Source organism: Balaenoptera physalus (assembly GCF_965194825.1).
Source record: "Balaenoptera physalus genome assembly, chromosome: 6".
NCBI lineage: Eukaryota > Metazoa > Chordata > Mammalia > Artiodactyla > Balaenopteridae > Balaenoptera > Balaenoptera physalus.
This window is the reverse complement of record NC_138885.1, coordinates 69,642,153-69,661,931: the sequence shown is the minus strand read 5'-3', so window position 1 is coordinate 69,661,931 and position 19,779 is coordinate 69,642,153. Positions and strand designations below refer to the sequence as shown.

At 40.5% G+C, this 19,779-nt stretch overlaps 1 protein-coding gene across 1 annotated transcript in view; it reads left to right on the top strand.

The window, feature by feature from the left end:
• The window catches only part of LOC309663210 (uncharacterized protein), a gene marked incomplete at its 5' end in the record, with an annotated part of 569,151 nt that extends 552,383 nt beyond the window's left edge, over positions 1 to 16,768 (top strand). The window contains one exon of the mRNA XM_082466830.1: positions 12,069 to 16,768. The remainder of the gene's footprint in view (positions 1 to 12,068) is intronic.
• Positions 16,769 to 19,779: the final 3,011 nt, after the last annotated feature.

Sequence of the window (19,779 nt, the reverse complement as noted above, 5' to 3'; positions counted from 1 at the left end):
AACTTTTGATAAGCAACGTTCGCTTGACACTTCTAGCCTAAAATAACTATAATTAACTTATAGTGGGAATTATAGCCCCATGTTTTACATTTGTTTGTCATAAGTTACATGAAAAAAGTGTTCTTTAACAGTTTTTAAAACAACCCTGTTTATTGTCATTTGCAAAGTATTGAATTTGAAATAGCGTGGTGTGGAGCATGGAGTTAAGCAAAACAATTTAAATATGATTTGACATTTGCTATGAAAGACTTTGAGAACTAATAAAAACAGAATTAAAAAGAATGGATATAAGTAATAAAATTTCTTTTTGACTCAACCGTGGCTGCCTCGGGGAAGGGACAGATGACATGGCGGTGACTCTGAGCCATTCCCTGCAGAGGGCAATTGTGAATGTGGTTGGTCAGTGCTCCTTTGAAAAATGAAGGGCAAGTAGGTTTAAGGAACAAATATACAGACAAATATTTTACTACATAGGATTTTCTTAAGAGTTCAAACGGAAAGTTTTGTATTTAAAATTTCATGATTTCTTCATTGATTTATGAAATTCAAAAGGAAACTTTATGCTTGTATTATTTTGTTCTGGGATCACATTTCATATTGAAGTTCATCTGTCCTTCATAAAAAAATATTTTCATAACTATTGAAAGCATCAGGATTAGTATTTTTAACTCTCTTCAGGTAGATGTATGATCGCTGTCAGCAATTTTTAAAAAAAACGTTAACCAAGATTAGCGCAACCCTATTCAAGGAGTTTGGTTTAGTCCAAAACTATAAATGTAATCTAGATAAAATTGTAATATCAAAGGTTTTTGTAAAGAAACTTGGGAATGAATACATTTTAAATGAATATTAAAACATGTTTTAAAAGGGTTCTCCCACTATTCCCCCCTTCCAAAGAAAAATCAGAGTTTTCCATTCTATAGAAATATTAAAATCAGGTATAAGAAAATTATTACTATAATAACAGTTCTGTCAAGATGGTGGATACTTTTGAATGTATTATGAAGAAAAAAGAATATTCTCAGTTCTTCATATGTTTGAGGTACTTGAAATGGCTAGAAGTTTGTAAAAACATTTTACTACCAAAATATACAAGACCATTAAAATGTGCAAGTAATTAAATTCTAAGTGACTAAGAAGTATTTTTTCCAACTGCTTTTTAATCTTTGAAATTTTTATGTGTACTTCAATGAGTGCCTCTCTTTTAACTGTTCCAAGTATTTTGTTATATTATCTATATGATAACAGTATTGTTGGAATGTGTTGTGTTTTACTTTCTGCATGAACAGTTGAGAAATATTTTAATGTTCTTTTACATGTCTATGGGATAAATTTGAACATGTGCCTTGGAGTAAAAAACAATCCAAGTTCATTTTTCTCTCCAAAACTTGACATTGATCCTGATCTCATAGTTTTTATGTACACAAACTGTTATTGAAATCAATTTGGACATGCCGGTTTATAGGGAAATTTTAAGACATTACAAGTTTAATATGGAAGAATATATATTAAGATAAGAAATAGCTAATAGTCAACATTAAATCAGGAGGTGTACTTGTATCATTCACTCATTTAGATGATCATTTTAAAGGTAGTTTTGCACTCAGGAAGGATTTCCTTATGCTCTGTATTTATGAATATCTAAATTATTCTACTCGGCAACTTAAAAACTCAATAACCAGATACCAAATTTATGTATTTTTAAGGTGACTAAGGCTAAGGATATGAGAAGCAGATTGGCTTCATGAAACAAAGAGAGCATTTAAAATATAAACTTAATTTCAGTTTCTGACAGAAATACTGTGGCCAGCTCATCAGTTTTCCAGATGAGTTTTAAAGCAGCATGTAAAAACTACCTTTTCCACATTAGAAGTTCATATTTAAGTTTCCTTAACTGCAAAATCACTCTAAAACAGTGTTTTACGTTAAGGGTCATTTCATGTGTTGGTCCCATTGATTACACATGAATGTATAAAAATCTTGTTTAAAGACCTGTAAAAGTGAGGAAATTCCAAGTCAAGCTGGCTAATTCCATTCATAATTCATCCCGAGTGCCCGACTTAGGAAACTTGCACACAGTTTATATATAGCTATACATACAAAATAAGTTGACTTGTTTTGTAAGCGGGGAAGCAGAGTTAACTTTGACCTCCTTGCTCAGAGAGGCTTAAGATGACACAACTATGGAATGTAGGTTAAACTTTTTGGTTCCCCAGGAACTTTCCAATGTCAACCTTTTTTGGATTTTTGCTTTTTGAAAATGTAAACACAGAAGGACAACTTTTGTGTTCTGAGATGGGGCTGACTTTCACCCACCCGTTTCCTTCCTGCTTGCACATTTGTTCAGTAATTCTTCCGAGTACTGGGGGAACGACAGAGGCCCTGCCATGAGAAAACAGCATTCACCATATCTCTGTCCCCTTCAGCTGTCCCTGGCCCTCCTTTTATTCTGAGCGAATTGGGCAAGAATTTAGTACTTATACTCACGATTCAAACTGCTAGATCCACAGCCCAAAGTACTTTGGGGGCTGGCAAGAAATCCATCTAGACTTTGCATTCTGAGCTGGGAAAAACTATTGGGGAATCCCGTGGCTTGACATTGGGGAACTTCCAGGCTGTCTGTCAAACTTGAAACAATACATCTGCTCATTTTCAAAGGCTGCGCCGTAGGCTGATGCCTTCCCTTAGTTTTGATGTTTAGGAAGATGTTAAAACATTTTCATAGAGTTTCTTAAACATGCTGAGTAATTTGTAATTTTAAACCAGACTAATTTTAAGGGTGAAAACCGGCCCAGAGAGAGTTTTTACGCAGTAACTTCAATCTGCTGTGAACGCAAGTGACTTTTTAAAATAAGATCTTGAAACTGTGGGTTTCTGGTGGCTGCCGCCTACTTAGAGTAGGAATCCTCAGGACCAGTTAATATCCACCAAACACGCTTCATTAAACTGGAACAAACATGATGTTGAATTCCTGGCTCCGCATTTTCCTGAACGTAGGTCATTTTCTGTCCTTACGATTTAACGTTTGAAGGGATTTCCTGTCTTTGAAGTACAGCAGTTTGTCACCTGTTTGGATAGCCTCTTTAAAAGTTGGGGCTCCCGTCCTACTTTGAAAGACGAAGTGACTCCATGTTCTCTGGCTAGAGTGTCCCAGCTCACTAAAGGCAGGGATACCTGCAGGTGTGGGACTTTCCAAGTCAGCGCCTGCAGATCCCATATTCCAGGTCGAAGCCGACAAGAAAAGCCCAGAGCAGTGCACTCACCTGGGTGAAGCCATAAAGAGGTAAGCTTTCATAATGAGGAGCTATATATCAAAATTCATAGCTTTTGAGAACTGGAGTAACTAGTGCTCAGGCATTAGTCTCATGCTAGAGCAGAACACAACTGGGGTCAAATGTGCCATGGTGGGTGAGACCCACCTAAGTAATGACCTACATTTAAATGTCCTTTTAAAAAAGGTATTCTTTTTACTTAAGAGTGCCCAGTATTTCATCACCTTTTCTGATATGGACCCTACTACACTAGATCCAATATTTCTAGTGAAAATGTGCCTGTTTAATAAGAAACTGTCATTCACAAAAGACCAATGAGTTAGGAGACAACTGTGAATTGATTCTAGGAGCTGGAGGGATGCTTATTTTTACCAAATAAAGCAACACACTCCAGACCTCTTTGTGAACTACAACACAACCGGCAAGTGAAAGCTATTTTCATATATTTACATGACTCTGTTTACCTTGGGCATATCCACCAATTCACTGCTGCCAAGACTCAACTTGTTCTTTGTTAGAGCGGTACCCTAATTGTTTGAAAGCCTGGGCGAAAATAAGGCATCTTCACAATACCCCTCTCCCCAAGAGCATTTTCTTCTTAATATTAAGTAAACATTTAGAAGTTTATGAATTTGGGGGCTTTCTCTTTGGAGAACTGGACTCAGGTGTGCATGAAATTAAGGTATTCTGGTAAGTGAGGGGGAGGAAATTAAAATAGATTTCAACACTGTTCTGGTTTAAGTTCATGATCAAATAAGGTCATGATCAAACAGAGAAGAAAGGAAACAGAAATTGAGCCTGTCAAAGGAAGGGGTACAAGGCTAAATTCTGTATGATTGTTTCATAATAAATTAGAATGAAATTCTGATGACTAGGCATTTTCTTTTTGTGGCTATCACTTTAACCCAGTTAATTCCTCTGGAAGAAATTGTAGCCATTGTAATTGAGCTGCCCTGCTGGGTTGCTTTCTGGCTAGTAGCATGGGAACCATCTGGAAAAAACATCACCTTCACAAAGCATCCGTCTGAAGGGCACACCTCTGTGTCTCTCACAAAGCAAGTGGCACTCCATTCAACTAAGGAGGTAGACTCAGATTTATGCATTTGTCTGGTTTTTGTGAGTTTTTCACTGATCATCTTCCTGGTCCTTGCCCTTGGCAACTATAAGCCGAGGATGTGTAGTATCAGAACGGATTCTGTAGCTACCAGATGAAAATTCTATCTTTAGTCACACACGCCTGCACCTTTTGCATGGGTAAAATGTTCCAATTTTTCCTTGGTTACATCACAGATGATGTGAGAACAGGACAGGTGGAAACAGGGTACTGAACAGCTGAATATTTCTGCAAACTTGGAGCACTTAAAATGCTTTGAAGTCACGCAGCTGCTCTTTCTTTTTTTAATTGTCTTCAGTGAAACTCCAAAAACCCCATAATGTCTACCTTAAAAGCATCAGGAGTATTTTAATTGGGTAATAACCATCCATATTTTCCTCTGATAAATTAAAAGGAATTAAGAATGAAATTTTATGATGATTATAAACTGTATTACTGACCCAAGGGACAAGAACAATTATGAAAAATATGTCCTACATATTTGGCATGAATATGAATTTAGACTTTGAAACCATCTTAAACGCTCAAGCAACTTATTAAAGCTTATAAAATAATATTCACAGTGATAACAGGGTAACATAATCACGACTGATATTACATCATCAGTATTACAGCAGGCTCCATGCCAAATAGTGAAGCTGACTTGGTATTTGCCTGTCGAGCTTATGATAAAAATAGATACACTGTAAAAAAGATGAAAGATGGTTAACAGATTTTGTGTGTCTGAGATCCCTTTTGGTCAATGATTGTTTTAAAAATGCTTTTCATACAGATCACATCTCCTCTTCCCCTCTTGTTCCCTTTTCTTCTCTTGCTTTTATTTTTCTTCCTTTCTCCTCCAAGTAAAATTACAAACCATGAGAAGGAAAAGTACTTTCCGAAACCGGTGAAAAATTAGTGAATTGGACTTTTGACTACTAAGTATCAGGAGTAGATCTGATCAAAACAAAGCTTTAATAACTAGCAGCTGTGTGAGGACACATTCAGCTTTACATACGAAACCCAAATATGAAGCCCCATTTGGGACTAACCCATCACACTTAGCCCCGCTTTGGCCAAGCCCAAGATGGGAGTCTTCTTTGAGAGCAAGAGAATGTCTAGCTTTGAGTCAAGGCTACTTACAGCCCTCATGATCGGTTTTTGATCATAATAAACTTTTTTTAATGTATTGAAAATGACTGGGGAAATTGCCAAATTTCCACAACATGGGCAAAAATGGGCATGCTAATTGGAGAGCCTGCCTATGTCCACATGTTACTTAGACCCAGCCCTGCAGAGTCCTACATGTTGCCATTCAAACACATTGTATGTTAGAATTAAGCCCTTTAGAGTATATATTTAACTGTAAGTAGTTTGTTCCACTGAAGCATTGGTACTTTCTAGCATGACTTGCCTCTGTTATGACTGTATAGAATACCCAAGGATTGAGCCTCTACCCATGGGCCAGGGTTTTTGCTCCCACTGTACTGTGTGACCTCTGGCACGTTACTTAACTAGTCTGAGCCTTGGTTTCCTCGTTTATAAAATGAAGGCAGTCATGCCTCTTTGCAGCATTAGTCTGAGTATTGAATGGCCTAATATTCATAAAGTATCTGGAACACAGTTTGCAGCAAATATCTGTTACTGGAGTTGCTAGAAAAACAAGACTGAATATTTGATCTCACAGTTTTTCATTACCTAAAATTTTAAAGATCTTTCAAAAAGAGAGAGAACATCGAAATGCACATTTGTAATACTAGCGTCTTGTTTACACTCAGAAATACAGCCCTGAACTCAGATTTGAGGTTTCAATATTAGCCAAGCTTCCCTCCTCCTTTCACAACCTGCAGGAAAATATCTTTGCATAACAAAAAAAGAACTTAATACTTTTCACTCCAAATGATAACCTTTACTAGACAATTAGGTCAAAAATTGACCCAAAGGCCCTGAAATACATAATTTACTTGGAGAAAGGAAAAAAAAGAAATGAGGGAAAAGGATTTCCTAATTCATTTGGGGGCCTGTAGGTAATGTAAGAATGACAGAACATGTGGAGCTTTTTTCCTAATTTGTATTTAAAAAAACTTTTTCTGGGAAGTAGCTTTTATATGCCAAGATTCATTCCATGATTAGTTGTTTTTAAATTAATTTTTACTGGAGTATAGTTGCTTTACAATGTTGTGTTAGTTTCTACTGTACAGCAAAATGAATCAGCCGTACACACACACACACACATATATATATATATATAAAACCCCTCCCTTTTGGACTTCCCTCCCATTCAGGTCACCACAGTGCATTAAGTAGAGTTCCCTGTGCTATACAGTATGCTCTCATTAGTTATCTATTTATGGCCAAGTTATAAACTCTTGAACATAAGCACCTAGAATAGAAATGCTGACACACCTGTAACTAGAGCTGTGTCATTGACATCCCCATCATGTAACTGATACATAAAACAAACTTTGGATAATTGCAGCATAGTTTGAGCAACAGAGGACCTGTAGTAACTTTTATGTCTGAGCGTATTGTAACCGTCTGACAAACTGCTTGATCTAGATCAGCACTGTGAAGCCCATTTATTGTCTGTCTCAACAAGGCTTAAGGAAAACAACCTCATATCTTCACCAAAAGAGAGTTTACTGCAACATACTGCAATTTTTGAACTGGAGTCAAGAAATACCACACTGTTTTGTGTTAATCCATTCACTGGTCCTTGAGAGCTGAATGAAGTAATCATTATTGAATCAGTACCAAACAACCAAAAGAAATGCTGTGATATCTTACCCCCCAAATAGAACTGTTCCTGCATATTTCACTTCATTAACTTGGATATAAATACTGATCATCCTGAGGGTTTTGGTTGTTTATACAGTTGGCCAAACTTACTGAATTTAGTTTTTAGGTCCTACTGGATATCCTTGTGGCAACTGCCTAATTTGAGATTTGCCTTTAAATTTTGGACATTCTACTTTTGCTCTTTACAAGTGCCTTGCCACCAACTTAGAGGACTTACCAGCCTTTTTTTTTTTTTTTGGCTAGAATTCACTCCACTAAATTATAGCTGGATAATGACGCAAAAGCCTAGTTCTTCCCCCTGGTTTTTCCTGCTGTCATACATATGCCTAGAGGTCCTCATATGTAAAGTGAGACTCTTTAAAGCATCATTCTAAGATTACAAAATGCCAAAGTATAGTCAATAATCTGGACCTCGATCAATTGGTATATTTTTGGAAGACCCTAGTGTGTCTCATCCTTTTTCTAGATGGGTGGGATGTGGGGATCCTTGTTTGCAAAAAGAGGACATTCTACTTGGGGTCATAACGTATCCGTTTATTCAAGAAAGTAGGCCATTAAGATCTAAACTGTGTGATGTGTACCTTAGCACTTTAGGAGATCAAAGGAAAGAAATATCAATGAGGACAGAAAGAGCTCCAAACGGGTTCTCCAGAAGAGGTGGGCTACAGCCGTGCTCGGGAAGGGTAGGTAGTTTTGGACAGATGAAAGGAACGTTTCCAGTGAGGGGCACATGGTGGGTGGAAACGCTGAAGTGGGAATGAGTTCAGTCTGTTCCTAGAACTGTAAAGATCCCAAGAAATCATTCCGTTCGTACCCTCTGTGCTGACTACTTTTGTTTGTTCAGAGTCATCTAGTTCTCCCAGGGACAGATTTGACAGTCTGCACACACTGAGATCTGCTTCATTGTAGCTTTTCATCTTGCTTCTCTCAGATCTGTTTAAAATGCTGTTCTGGATCATGTCATTTCCCTGCTCAGAACCCCTGCCTGGGTCCGTATTGCTCAGTCTTTGTGACCACCCCTGACCCCCAACCCTGCCCATCCCTTGAGCTTCATTGCCCCTCTGGACCTGTCTCACTTCTCACAACCTGGCTTCAGCTGCCTGGAACTGTCTGTATTCTCTCTTGTCTCCTGTCCTTCCTGTAAGCTCAGGTCTCAGCTTAAACACCATCTCTGCAGGGAGACCAGGTTGGGCTCGTCCACCGCTCACCCTCATGGCTTCCTGCAGGAAGCATGTTTCATTTGAATTTCTTACTTACTAACTGTCTTTCCCACAAGACTAGACACCCCTTGCAATGAGGAACCATGTTTGGCTTGACCATGAGTGGCCAGCACAGAGCCTAGCCCATTCATTCATTCATTCATTCATTCAAGAATTCCTATTAAGTCCCAGGCCCTAATACAACAGGAAGCAAAACAAACAACGGTCTGTCCTTAACGGTCCGCTTGGGGAGACAAACACGAAACTACCTAAAAATAAAATATATAGGGTGTATATATTTATAGTATAGCAGTAAATGCTTAGGAGAAAAATAAAGCCGGGAAGGAAGACAGAAAATGTCTGGTAGGAGAAGCTCTAGGCAGGGTGGCCAGGGAAGAGTGCCTCACTAAGACAGACGGAGACGATTGAACAAAGACCTGGAGGGAATGAGGGGCTACGCCATGCAGACTCTGGGGAAGAGCAGGCAGACTGAGGAAACAGCAGGTGCAAAGGCCAGACTGGGGCACCTCGGGAGCATCTGGAGGCCGGTGGGCTGGAGTGCAGAGAGTGAGGAGGAGAGAGGGAGGATGTGTGGTCCGAGCATGAGGGGACAGTGAGGGCAGGACACTAATCGTGCACAGAAGTAAATGGGTGTAGGACTGCTGTCTGTTATTATTTAATAGGTGCACTTTGGACTAGAAGACCCAAAGACAGAGACTAGGCTCTGTCTTTTTTCTGCTTTAAAGACTATTTTAAATGACAGTTTTAATGATGTAAAGTAATGCCAGTAATTCCACATGGAAAAAAGCCCTGCTATCATTAGCTTGCTGAGTGAGAGGACACCAACACAATCAAGCCCCCTCCTCTGGCCCCTGGATCTTATGCAAAATGCAGAAGCACCACATGTCACATAGTAAGCACATGACCCCCAACTCAGTTCTTTGCAGGAGGTTCATGCGTGGAGGTGAAAGAACATGAATGTAGGTAACTTCAGTGACCAAGGTTTTCATTTTAGAATCCACCTTCAGAGGACAAGGCAGGAGAGTGCACAATTATCTAATTGCAACAATAGAGAAAATAGCTGTGGTTTTGTTCTTGTTTTGATTCAGTTCTTTGGGGCTTGCTTCTTTGGCCACTCCTGGTATCATTAGCAATTCACGTAACAATTTCTCCAGGTGACACTCAGCATCATAACTAATGAAATACTCCGTGCACAGGGAAAAGTTCAGACCCTCCGAAAGAAGGGGTGCAAGCAGAAGGAATTCCTGCTTTGAATGACTTCCCCATAGCTACAGTCTCCCGAGTTCATGACTTGTGGGTCACACACATCCCTCTGTATGGGACATCTGGGCTGGGCCTGTGGTGCAGATCATCACTCAGCACGCCCGCCGGCTCCCCACCCGCCGGCTCTGTCAGCTCCCAACACACAGCAGCTTTCCTTCTCTCAACGCTTGGCTGCCAGCCAAGCCGACCCCAAGAACAGAGCTTCCTAAGAAAAAGGTACGCGAGAAATGAGGGCTGGACACATACCACATCTTTTTCGAGACCAGCCAACTCTCCTCATGAGAACAGCTTTCCAAACCCAGGGCTTGGTTTCAGTTCCATCACAACAAAGAAAAACAAACCTTTATAACGTTTGTCCAGAATCTAAGCCACATGACAATTCTCTGACTGCACAGCACGTGACATGGCGTGGAGAGTATAAATGCACTAGAGAAAGAAACATTATCATGCAAAAGCTATTAATGCACCAGAACTTCATAAGAAGCGGGATATGTGAAAAGACAAAAATATCTGTGCAGGAGATATGCGTGCCTCTGTTCTGACCCGAGGCTCGAAGCACAGTGTGTGAGGCATTGGCTGCTTCTCAACACAGCACTATCTCCTTGGCATGTGATTGAACTTGGGGACCTTCCTTGCTTTTCTCCCATCTCCACCTTTTGTCCTTGTTCGTGAAGGTAGTTGAGCTTCAGTATGGTCTGAAATCCCATGGCACTTAGAGCTACAAGATCAAAGTCCATCGTAGGCATTTGGGCCGGTGCCAGCAAAGTTCAGGCTGTGCTTCAAATGGGGCTCGAGTGCCTCTCAGCCATGGCCAAAGGCTGGCTGGGTTTGATCTTGAACTGCACGCATTTGGGGAGTCACAGGTCCCTGGTTGGTAAGCCCTGCTCAGCAGAGCTCTACTTTAACTAACGTGCTTTAATTAACTTGGCTTGGTTCGATTTCCCATGTTTCAGCACCTCCCTGGGTGTAACCTTATCTCTCCATTTCCTACCCATGATGGATCTGAAACAGCACAGGTGAGGTTTGTCTTTGACTCGACAGCTGGATTACTTCCAGTTTTCATAACCACCGAGGAAAAGTCCCAAACTCTAGCAATTCTTCTCATTTGACATTTTATGGAGCAGCCACTGTGGGTGAGATGCTAATATGGTTAGACAAGATTCCAGTAAAATGAACTTATTGCTTAAAAGTTTATTCATCCACTATGTGTAAATGTTAGAGGCGATAGATGGTACTGGGTGGAGGGGGTGGGGTGACAGCAAGGTGTCTCTCAGAAGCTTGGAAAGAGGGCAAGTGGTTGACCTCTAAGCATTAAGCTACTTAAGTAAATGCATAAGTGAAGGAGAAAAAGGGTGTCATTACCCTTTGGGAAAAGTGATTTTAGGGGAAATAGAAGGATAGCCCAGCATCCTGAGGAACACAAGCCCTGCAAGATGCTTCTCAAATCACTTTGGGACAATCTTTCATAGTCACAATGCCCATTTCACTTTGTTTGCACTTGCATTTCTCTCAAACGTTTTTTAAAAAACCATGAACCTCCATCACCTCCCCAAGGTTCTTTTTTTTTTTAGGTCATAGCATACCAAACAAGGAACTGATCTGAAAAACATACCTACTGTGGGTAAGTGGGAATACAGCAGGACCCAAACTAAAGAAAGAATATGTCCTCAGATGAGGTGTACCAGGGCACAAAATAAATAATCAGAGGCAGAGTTTTGTGAATTGTCCAAAACAGCCCCAGGAAAGAGAGGATGATGGGGTGAAGAGGGGAATAGCTCCAGTCATCAGAGATTGTGTGTGCGTGTGTGTGTGTGTAGAGAGAAAGAGAGAGAGAGTTAATGTCCTTACCATGGTCGGCATTGAACATCTTCCAACACTATTCACAATCCCTTTGAAGATTTCTGAATAATGATGCAGCTTCACAGATCTTGTGACACCAGGCAAGTGTTGTCATGGATAGGAGAAAATGTATTGTGCCCTCCGAGAAGGGATATCCTCCACAGATAGTCGACATTTTCATTTAGGCACCAGTTTCTTGTGAGTTAACTAGAGTATGACCATCTCTGAATACTCTAAAAAGACTTGGCCCAAATAACAACTTTGCCACTTACTAGAATGTAGAATATAGAAAATAGAAATAGGCTGGGCTCTATGCCTCAATTTCTTCATTTGCATATTGGGGTTACTAAAACATTATGGGATTACCGTAAGTATTATATAATACAAGGTAACATATGCTTAGTGCCTGTAACATCATAAACACTCCACAAATATTTAACATTAAATTTTGTTTCTATTATGATTCTTATTTCAGAGATCAACAGACATCAACACATTTTCCAATGTACTAGAGCTCTTTAACATGTTCCTCAAAAGGCCATTGTTAATGAAACGTACTTTTCTTTCTTTTATTCACTATAGAGCGAAGATCCAGTCTAGCATTCACCGCAGCCACTCACAAGTGTCACTCATCTTGCAAAACCTAAAGAGGGTATAATTACAGTCCCTGCTTTAAGAATTTTACTCCCTAGTAGTGAGTCTGTGATATCAACATCATTACCCAGGCAATGAAGGTCATAATGGATTTTTTTTTCCCTGAAAGATGAAAAGAACACAGGTAAGGATATGGTTATTTAGGTTGTCACATCTTTTCTCTTACAAGACCAAATATTTGTGAGTGATATTGAGTTGGGAACATAAGAGATCAGCTCTCTGGCCATGGCCCTACAGACCAAACACATACAGTTGTGTTTGAACAAGTAAACACTTTTGAATTTATTTATATATATTTAAAAATCTGGGGACTTTCCAGGTGGCTCAGTAGTTAAGAAACTGCCTGCCAATGCAGGGGACACGGGTTCGATCCTTGGTCCGTGAAGATCCCACATGCCGCAGAGCAACTAAGCCTGTGTGCCACGACTACTGAGCCTGCATGCCTCAGAGCCCATGCTCCGCAACAAAAGAAGCCACCGCAATGAGAAGCCTGTGCACCACAGTGAAGAGTAGCTCCCGCTCGCTGCAACTAGAGAAAGCCCGCGTGCAGCAACAAAGACCCAATGCAGCCAAAAATAAATAAAATAAAATAAACTTATTAAATAAATAAATAAAATAAAAATTTGTTAGATTTTTTTCTGTATAAACACGCTCATGCTTTCCAATAAACAGACTTAAAAAGTGAAAAAGCAACATTTAAATTTGACTTGGTGACATTGGGCACACAAACACGGCAATGCTAGCAAAATGCATTTTCTGGTGCAAGCCATGGGCAATAGAAGAAACAAGGAACTGAATATTAAGAACGGCTTATATGCTCCGGAGCCACCCGTGAGCTCTGTGGGCTGCTGCCCAGGCTCAGGCAGTGACTCGTGACTGTTACTTGTTACAACACTGATACTGCTCTCACTGGGTCTTTCTGTTTGGTTGACTTAAAAGGATTCACCACCACCTGGTTCTATCTACTTACTGCACAATTTCCAGTAGGAATGATGCTTTTCTTGCCAGGACCACTACTGCTGGAAGAACCAGATCTTTGGGCACACTGAAAACTCAGGATCCCATGGTATGAGAATCCTGAACAAAACATACTTGTGTTTTGAACCAGGAGCCATATTCTTTGTACTTGCCACAGACTTGAGTTTAGGAATAGCCATACTCAAAAGCTGCTACCGAATTTAAGTATGTATTTTAGAAGTTACCAGGATTCCCTAAAACTATCAAATCATTAACTTCTGGGAAAAAATAATAGAGGAGTTACCGTTGGGTGGAGGCCCTTCCGTCAGGGCTGACTCGGTAGATGCTACAAAAGATTTGATTTTCAGATTTCTGGAAGAAAAGGGGAAATCTGAAAACGAAACCAAAGCAGTCTCACATGGTGGGGGAGATCACTGAGCTGGGGTTGGTAAGCTGAAGTTTGATGACACATTGAAATGTTATTCAGAGTCCTAGTTTTCTTCTATCTATGACTTTGGGTGACACCACATGTAAGTCAGAGCTTCCGCTTCTTGCAGTTGAGTTTAATAGTGCCTCCTCTCCCTTGCATGAGATTGTTGAGGCAAAACGAGTGATGATATATGTAAAAAGCAAAAGAAAGTCTAAACATTCAAGATTTCTGTCTTCTCCCCCAGACTGTGAGCTCCTAGAAGAGGGGACCTTGCATCTCTCTACCCAGAGTGACTGCTGTATAGCAGGCAGGCACCTGTATCGAATGATTAGGTACACTAATTATGAACCAGATGGGCCCGAGAAAGAAAACTGCCATTGGAGTTGCAGACTAGACCCGTTGTATCAACTGGGTCCTGGAGGGTTCCCCAGCTTAGAGCATGCAAATGGGAAGTGGGCCCCTCAGAAGCTGTTGCTGTCTGTGACTAGAGAGAAAGGGGAATAGATTAGGAGATGGAATGGCCTAAAGGATCCCTGTCTTTATTTCTGTCTTTATTCAGACAGAAACGTGTGAGAAAAGGTCCCAGCTCTCAGATGCGAGTGAAGTGGGAAGTCGGGTGACATCGGTTAGGGTGTTCTGCTCAGCACGGCTGAGTGTGATGGATGGCTTCGTGCGCTGTTTATCTAGTGCAGGCTGGTATTTCACTGCTGTTTTCATTAGACTGATGGTAAGGTAATAATTCTTTCCTCTGGCTGAAAATTCTGTCTTCAGCCATTTGTTGATCTTCTTGAAAGAGCACTTCAGGTGCCCAGAAGTCACCCTAAAGGAGGCTTTGAATGAAAACTTAAATAATGCTGGTCGGCGTCCACGGAGCTTGCAGCAAGACATCTGCTAGACTTGCTGTGGTTACGAGGTGCAGAGTCACATCTATGCAAAGAGAACCAGCCTCAGGAATGGCACGAAGGGACCACGCCTGCAGCAAACAAAGAGGAAACAGCACACTTTTTTCATTTGAACATTTCAAGTTTATCTGCAAATTAAATTGAGGTGGTGCCATCTTCTTAGGGTGTTTCCATGAAGCAGTGTGTTATAGTGGGAAGTACCCCCGACTGGGACTCAGAAGTCTCCTTCGTGATTCTCCCTACAGGCAGATTTCATGACATCTCTATGCCTCAATGTCTTCATCTCTCCAGCAAAGATAATAACAGTATACGTGGTGGTTTGAATGGAAAACACTTGTCAAGAGAACATAGCTTTTAGTTTTTCTCCAAGGCTAGTGGGAACAAGTTGAAAACAATGACAGAGGCGTGTGGCATTACTAAGTGGCAACATGATAGCCCCACCCTCCTTCCAACCCCTTCGATGAGGAGCATGAAGGCAAGCGGAAGGTGTTTGGCTCAGTAAGCCCTGGTCAGAAAAGCTGTCCTTTCCTTCCAAGCAGTGTTGTGGCTTTGTGAGCTGATGAGCAGGTGATAGGACTTCTACTTACAGAACCCACGAAGTTGCTTCATCCGGAGTGGACCTGCGGAAACGTCTCAGCTGCTCTTATATGTATGTATATACCACCTATGTACAGATGGTATAGTCAGGCCATGGGCTGTCAACGCTCAGGTCTGCCATTCAGAATGAAGGTCCTTCCTCCCCATCATGTGCGGACGACCCATCCATCCTCTCTGTACCATAGGCCACTTACCTTGATAAATGGTTCTTATTTAATATAACTAGGGTGGACATATATCCTGATTTGTCCTTAACAGTCCACTTTATGCCTTTTGTGCCAGATTAAGTATTATAGCACTCCCATTAACTCTCAAAGGGTTTGAGTTTGGACAATAAATTATATGACACCCCAAATACAACAGATTCATTTTTCTGTTGGCACCTTCTCCACTCCCCACAAGTGCGTCATGTCTATCACCAATATCCCCTCTGTCATCAGCTTAGTTGTTTATGCTATACAAATAAAAATAAATTGTTACTTTATAATTTTCACACAGCAATCTGTATTCATCAATATCATTTTCAGGGCACTCCTGACATGAGGGGGCACTCATTATGAAGAATCGTGGTTAATAAAATGTAATAATTCTAATGAGGAAGGATTCTCCCCCAAATACTTTTGTGGGGATCGACTAACATAACTTTTGTAAAGTGCCAATCAAATGTAAGCTACTATTATTGATAATTCTGAAATAACAATGTCAACTAAAGAATTCTTTTATTCACTCATTCTTCAGTTAAGCAATTATGCAACAAATATTTGTATAATGTTTCCAGGCACTGTACTAGATACTGGAAATATAAAAATGAAAGAATATCTGAGCTCAAGGAATTTATAGAAAACAGGGTAGAGGCAAGCTGGTGATGACGGTCTGGCTATGGTAGCACGGAACAGGAGGCCTTAACTCAGCATCAGGCCACTAGACTGGGACAGAACAGGGGAGGAGGTGGTGAAGGAAGGCGTTCAAGAGGCAGTGATGTGGAGTGGGTCCTTGATTTTTTTTTTTTATGTGGACCATTGTTTTTTAAAGTCTTTATTGAATTTGTTACAATATTGCTTCTGTTTTATGTTTTTTTTGACCATGAGGCATGTGGGATCTTAGCTCCCCGACCAGGGACCCAACCAGCACCCCCTGCCTTGGAAGGCGAAGTCTTAACCACTGGACCACCAGGGAAGTCCCTGGAGTGGGTCTTGAAGGATGTATAGGAGTTAGCCAAGGGAGGAAGATGTGAAAAGCTCAGATCTTTTCTAATATTAGAAAATAAGAAGGACAGGAAATTTCCCTGGCAGTCCAGTGGTCAGCACTCCCTGCTCTCACTGCTGGGGCCCTGGGTTCCATCCCTGGTCGGAGAGCTATAATTCTGCAAGCCTTGTGGCACTGCCAAAAAAAAGTAAAGGACAGTAAGGAAGACAAATTCAAAAGTCAGGACACATTCTGATGCCTTCCTGTTGATTCTGAAGGAAGCTGTGGCTAACAGCGGAGGCTTCTGGCTGTCTGGGGGACTCCGTGACTGAATAAGCTTTCAGAGTTGGGAGACTCTTTAAGAGATGGCAGCCTATCAAAGCACTTTCCAATAGAGAGTTGTGACCCACATGTGGCATTGTAAATTTTCTAGTGATCATATTATAAACGTGAAAAGAAACAGGCGAAATTAACTTTAATAATACGTTGTTTTTAACCCAGTATATCCAAAATATTATCATTTCCACATGCAGTCAGTATAAAAAATGAGGTGTTTTGCTATCTTGTTTTCACATTAAGATTTTAAAATCCTCAGTGGTTGTCTGAGGCCTACGTCGTCTGAGATGGGAGGGTGGGGAGTGAATGGAACTGGGTACGCTTTGGGGATGGTGAACATGTTCTATATCTTGATTTTTATTGTATTTATTTATTTATAAACTCACTGAACTGTGAAATTAAAATTGATGCATTTTCTTGTGCATAAGTTGTATCTCAATAAAGTTGATTAAAAACAAAGATTTTAAAATCAAGCTTGTATTTTACACTTAGAGAACATTTCAATTCGTAGTAGCCACAGGTTGCTGGTGGCTCCCATATTGAACAGTGTAGTTTTACGACATCGAATCTCACTGTGGTCACAAATGAAAATGAAACCAAAGTGTCCTGGCTGGGTTTATTCATGACTATTAATTGCCTCACTTATATAAATAAGATACATCTCTTCAAGAAGGGAGAAACAAAGTTTCTACAGAGATCTATATTCTGTCCTAAGTATTTTTCTTAGACTTGACAGCCAACAGTTTATGAGAGGCCTCTATACCTCATAACCAAACTGTGATACAGTCTTAGAAATATAACTGTTTTAGTTGTTGGGGTAGCCAAAGCTCAGGTTGGTTATAGATTCCATTACCACGAGGGCTAGTTTGCGGAACCAATTATTCCATCACAAAAGATGTCATCAAGGCAAACCTTCGCACATGCCGTCAGTCATGCTAATTTCTTTCTTTCTTTTTTTTTTAATAGATCTTTATTGGAGTATAATTGCTTCACAATACTGTGTTAGTTTCTGTTGTACAACAAAGCGAATCAGCCATATGCATCCACATGTCCCCACATCCCCTCCCTCCTGAGCCTCCCTCCCACCCTCCCTATCCCACCCCTCTAGGTCATCGCAAAGCACGGAGCTCATCTCCATGTGCTATGCTGCTGCTTCCCACCAGCCAACTATTTTACATTTGGTAGTGTATATATGTCGATGGTACTCTCCCTTCGCCCCAGCTTCGCTCTCCCACACCATGTCCTCAGGTCCATTTTATATGTCTACCTCTTTATTCCTGCCCTGCAAGTAGGTTCATCAGTACCATTTTTGTTTTAGATTCCATATATATGTGTTAGCATACGGTATTTGTTTTTCTCTTTCTGACTTACTTCACTCTGTATGACAGACTCTAGGTCCATCCATCTCAGTACAAATAACTCAATTTCATTTCTTTTTATGGCTGAGTAGTATTCCATTGCATACATGTGCCACATCTTCTTTATCCATTCATCTGTTGATGGGCATTTAGGTTGGTTCCATGTCCTGGCTATTGTAAATAGTGCTGCAATGAACAAAACAGTCGCACTGCTATTTGTATACAGCGTATTATCGTTCTGTGAACTGAGACAGAAGAATGATATTAGGAAGAAAGTCCTGCTAAAGATTCACTACTGGAATGGCAAGTGATCTCAGGCTCTGAATTCCTCTGTCTATGCAATGGCAATAATAATTCTGGCCCCAAGGTCTTAGTACCTTGAAGACATGAACAAACACTTCTCATCTTTCCGAGTCTCAGTTTAGCACAGAGCTGATGATTGCAAAAGATTTCTTCAGTCTCTAGACGTGTTCATGAGCTATAGGGCCATCCAGTGAGTCACTTTTTCTTCTTTCTCTTTAGTGGGTCACTCACAGTTTGTGACAAGAACACTGCTAATTGCATAGCCGGTGCCAGGGGCACCGTGGAGTCTCTGAGGAAGTCGCTGTTAGCTACAACCCATATAAAAACTGACTAGTCTCTAGAGAGGCTGCATGCCATCCTGAGAGAATGCAGGCTGGTGCCTTGAAGTTCTTCTTACGACAAGGTGCACAGCCTGGGGCCAACTATTTTAACTGCAGCCTTCTCAGCTGTGAAAAATGAGAACCGCAATCCTCACTGCTTTAGAAGAGAGTTGTGTTTATTAATTAGTCTGTATTTCAAAGTGCTTCACAACTGGAAAGTTTCACTATTGAATTAAAGAAAATTCCCTTTCATTTTATCCCCACCACATTAGGATAAAAAGAAACTGTGCTAACTGAGGCTGTGAGAAAAATGGAGGGGATTCAGGCTAAAAAGCTAACAAACCTGACTTCCAAAGGTAGTGGCTCATTTCCCTGACTGTAAGATGACACCCATTAAAGAGAACTTGTGTAAATTAAGTATCTCAAAGGGCAAGCAAACCTGCTATCTGAAGAATTGCATTTGTTTTAGACTTAATTTTTATGATCCCTTCAAAAAAAAAAAAAAAAAAAAGGAAAGAAAGAAAATGAACCAAATCACACTGTGAAGGGGGATTTGAAAAAGAAAGCTTCCCCTTCTTCCTAAGGAAATGGCATTAACTTTATCATGTTTTCTTTCTTGAGAAAAAAACCTTAGACCTGCTTGTATCTCCACCTTTAGCTCCTCAGATCTCCTTGTCCTTTTTCTAGCTTATGCTAGAAAGTAGGCCCACCAAAATTTTCCAAATGTTCCATTATCAACAGAAGATCAAGTGTTCAAAAAAAGAGAATTTATTCCTTGTTCTCCTTGTGGCTAACTGTGCACTCAACTTTTTGTTTCCCTCCGTACTGTGGAAATGCAGTTGCCCAGCTAGAACAGTTCTTCCCAGTGTCCTTTGCATCTAGCTGAGGTCACGTGACAAGTTCTCACCAATGGAAGGTGAGAAAAAGTAGCGTTTCTAAGAAGGAGATGTGCTTCTTCACTCTCTCTGAGGGCTGGAAGTGATTCTGAAGACCCAGGGCAAGGCTGAGCCTCAAGACAGAAACCTGAATCCTTTATCCCACAGCTAAGGAACATCTGCTTTGGATTGTTATCTGAGTGAGAAATAAACTTCTATTGTGTTAAGCCAATTTTTTTTAAGTTTATTGTTACAGCAGCTAATGTTACCCTAATACATATACTTGCCAAAGCTGACACTCTTTCCCAAATTTCCCATTATAGTTGTTCTTCCATGCCAGACCACAAACTCCTTCAGGACTTTCATGACACCCAGG